We start from the raw sequence: 4,361 nt of genomic DNA, 5'->3' as shown, positions 1-4,361 counted from the left end.
TGCCACCACACCCAGCTAATTTTTGTATTTTTAGTAGAGACAAGGGTTTCATCATGTTGGCCAGGCTGGTCCCGAACTCTTGACATCAAGTGATCCGCCCACCTGGGTCTCCCAAAGTGCTGGAATTACAGGTGTGAGCCACCACGCCCGGCCCCTACAGGGGTTTTTGGAATCCAGCCCTCCTTGGAAACAGAAATATGGACACAAAAGCTGCCCAAGGGCCTCCTGAACCCAATCAGAGGGGGAGTGCACGTAAGAAAAACTGGCCCGTTCTAGGTTTGTCCATTCACTCATTCATTTGTTAATTCCTCTATAAAAAACTGAGCCCTTTGGGCCAGACACGGTAGCTCACGCCTATAATGCCAGCACTTTGGGAGGCCAAGGTGGGCGGATCACTTGAGGTCAGGAGTTTGAGACCAGCTTCACCAACATGGATGAAACTCCATCTCTACTAAAAATACAAAAATTAGCTGGGCATGGTGGCATGTGCCTGTAATCCTAGCTACTCGAGAGGCTGAAGCAGCAGAATCATTTGAACCTGGGAGGCAGAGGTTGCAGTGAGCTGAGATTGCACCACTGCACTCCAGCCTGGGTGACAGAGCAAGTCTCTATCTCCAAAAAAAAAAAAAACACCTGAGCCCTTCCTGATTGCCAGAAACTGTTCTAGGGACTGAAACTTTAAAGGTGAGCAATAAGCATTTCATCATAAACACGTAAATGACAAAACAATTACAGATGGTGATAAGCAAGGGTGCTACAAACACTAAAACTGGTCTCGGGAGAGGGGTTAGGGTGAGGGAATCTGTTCCAAAGGGCATCAGGCGACGTCTCAGGATTCCGGACACAGGGCAGGCCTGGATGTGCACAGCCCGCCCCCTCGCCCCTGCCCCCAGCCCCCATTTCATCACCGAGTAGCATGCATGTTACAGGTGGGAAGACAAGAGTAGGTAGGAGGATTCCAATAAAGTGTACATTTGGCCAACTAGTCTCCCATAAAAATGACACAGGTAGCAGTGTCCCTGTAAAGCCGTATCCACTGAGCCCTGCCGTCACTCCACAGCCTTGCAGGAGAGCTGCAGAGATTTCTTCCATAAAGTATGAAGTCAGCACTAACTGGATCTCTAGGTTAAATATCTACCTGCTGGATCTGCTTACTTACAACAAAGGGCACCTGCAACCCACACAGTCACAGGTAGTCAGATGCGCTTTATGGCACAGGAGAAAGGACTCCAACCTCACATGGCTTGTGAAACTCAAGTAGAAAGTGAGTAAAAGCCAAATAGAACTGCGATAAATTTGTGAAATCATTCTGCACCGTCTGTGGCTAATAGGTTTCCCCCCTAAAACGTTTTGTTATTAAAAATTAGTGGCCAGGTGCGGTGGCTCATGCCTGTAATCCTAGCACTTTGGGAGGCCGAGGCAGGTGGATCATCTGAGGTCGGGAGTCTGAGACCAGCCTGGGCAATATAGTGAAACCCAGTCTCTACTCAAAATACAAAATTAGCTGGGTGTGGTAGCGGGCACCCGTAAGCCCAGCTACTTGGGAGGCTGAGGCAGGAAGATCACTTGAACCCAGGAGGCAGAGGTTGCAGTGAGCTGAGATCATGCCACTGCACTCCAGCCTGGGTGACAGAGGGAGACTCCATCTCAAAAAAGGAAAGAAAAGAAAGAAAAAAATTGTGAAAGCCAATTTGAATGCTAAGATGACCAAAAAACCAAAATGATACATTTAGGGGACAAAGTTCAATAAGAGCGTGTATGCATATATGAGAAGTTGGTGTGACTTCTTGTTCTGAGAGGTCTTGGGTGGTGCACCTAGGGGGTTGGTATGTAAGTATTTGGAGAGAGGGCATCTCTATCTTGTTTGTTTCACACACTTTCTTTCTTTAAAAATAAAATAAAATAAAAGGCCGGCCATAGTGGCTCACGCCTGTAATCCAAGCACTTTGGAGGCCAAGGCGGGCAGATCACCTGAGGTCAGGAGTTCAAGACTAGACTGACCAACATGGTGAAACCCCATCTTTAAAAAAAAAAAAGAAAAAAAAAATACTTTAAGTTCTGAGATACAGGCCAGGCACGGTGGCTCACGCCTGTAATCCAAGCACTTTGGAGGCCAAGGCGGGCAGATCACCTGAGGTCAGGAGTTCAAGACTAGACTGACCAACATGGTGAAACCCCATCTTTAAAAAAAAAAAAGAAAAAAAAAATACTTTAAGTTCTGAGATACAGGCCAGGCACGGTGGCTCACGCCTGTAATCCCAGCACTTTGGGAGTCTGAGGCAGGAGGATCACAAGGTCAGGAGTTCCAGACCAGCCTGACCAACATGGTGAAACGCTGTCTCTACTAAAAATACAAAAATTAGCCAGGCATGGTGGCATGCACCTGTAATCTCAGCTACTCAGGACGCTGAGGCAGGAGAATCACTTGAACCTGGAGGCAGAGATTGCAGTGAGCCAAGGTTGCACCATTACACTCCAGCCTGAGTGACACAGACTCCATCTCAAAAAAAAAAAAGTTATGGGATACATGTGCAGGACGTGCAGGTTTGTTACATAGGTAAGCGTGTGCCATGGTGGTTTGCTGCACCTATCAACCCATCACTTAGGTATTAAGCCCAGTATGCATTAGCTATTTATCCTAATGCTCTCCCTTCCCCAGCCCACCTACCCACCCTGTTTCAAGCACTTTCTTTCTTTTATATGTTTATTTATTTATTTTTTTTCAGAACTGGGGTCTTGCTTGTTGCCCACGCTGGAGTGCAGTGGCACAATCATGGCTCACTGCAGCCTTGAACTTCTGGGCTCAAGGGATCCTCCCACCTCAGCCTCCCAAAGCGTTGGGATTACAGCCATGAGCCACTGCACTCAGCTCTGTTTCACACATTTTTTCTCTCTCCCCATTTCACATATTCCTTCATCAAACTTGGGCATCCCTGCCCTGATCCAAGTCCTTGTAGTCTCTGGGGTGGGGGAGAATTAGGAGGAGCGGAACTAGACAAGAGTGGGACAAGGGGGTCCTCTCCTGAGACAGTTCACCAACCGGCCTCCATCCTTATGTTCTGTCTGGGGGGCACACCCTCCACCTGCCTGTTGGCCAGGTCAACGCCCTGGCATCCCTTCCTTCAACCAAGCACCAGGCCTGGTCATGTGTACCTCTTAAATCACTCTCATCTTAAATCGCTCACCTCCTACCATAGGTCAAGCCACAGAAGCCTGGTCTAGCCTCTCGGGGCACACGTGCCCCCCACACCCATCCTCCAGGAGTCCTCTGTAGGCTCAGCCATCTTAAAACACGTTGGCCTTGCCATGTCCCACTGAAAAGGCCTGCGGGCCTTGGAGAGCCTGTTCTGTCCCCGCAAGGCAGCCCCACTCTCCACGCTGGACCAGACGAAGTGTGTGCTTCCAGAGGCAGCAAAGGGTGCCTCCCAGGTCCCCGTCTCCCCTCGCAGGGGAGAGGGCAGCACGGTGCCTAGAGCACGGTGGCACTGGCTGGTGACACCTGGGCCAAGGCAACCCGTGGGATTTTTCCTCCCTACCGCGCTGAGTAACCATGTGGTGGCAGGCGAGGCCCCGGCCGGGACTGCAGAGCCGGCGAGCGCAGGGCCCAGGCAGCAGCTGGTGTTGCCATGGAAACCGCTCGCAGCGCCTCCCGGGGCCAGCCTTTTCACTTGGCCTTTTTGGCAGGCTTCCTCAGCCACCCTGAAACCCATTCACCCGGGTGTGCCGGGCCCTCGCCCCTGCCCCCACCCTGCCCTTCTGCCTCTCTGGCCAGCTCTTCCCTCTCCCCCTCCTCTTCCTCCCCGCTCTGCTCCTCCCCCCCCCCCCACCCAAGCCTTTGCCAAAGCGCAGGGAGGGGAAAGCTGAGCCAAGGAAGGACTCCGATTTTCAATTCTAAGCTGATTTCCCCTCCGCCGGTAGCAAGCCCTTTCATGCATTTTTTTCCCTATTATCATAAACGCAGGAACTTGCATTAGGATGAATGAGCAGAAACTCCTGTCTTTGTCAGAGCTTGGCAGAATGCCAGGCATAGAATGACCTAAAACACTCAGAGCTAAATGGAGCTGGAGAGGGGGTGGAGATCCCATGTCGGGTGAGAAATGAGAAGGGGGGAGTGTGGCCCTTGGCCTCTAATTATCATAATAAAGTGTTTGCCCTGTGCCCAGGCACTGTGCTAAGCCCTTTGTATAGATTCTCCTTTAATCCTCGCAAAATTCATCTCCCCATTTTTATAGATGCCGAAACTGAAAATCAGAGGTATCAAGGAACAGGCCCTAGATCACACAGCAAATGAGTCAAAGAGTGGGATTTGGGCTGGGCCTGGTGGCTCACGCCTGTAATCCAAGCACTTTGGAGGCCAAGGC

This window comes from Cebus imitator, unplaced genomic scaffold (assembly GCF_001604975.1).
Source record: "Cebus imitator isolate Cc_AM_T3 unplaced genomic scaffold, Cebus_imitator-1.0 Scaffold54, whole genome shotgun sequence".
Taxonomy (NCBI): domain Eukaryota; kingdom Metazoa; phylum Chordata; class Mammalia; order Primates; family Cebidae; genus Cebus; species Cebus imitator.
The sequence above is the reverse complement of the archived record's forward strand: the minus strand, read 5'-3'. Positions refer to the sequence as shown.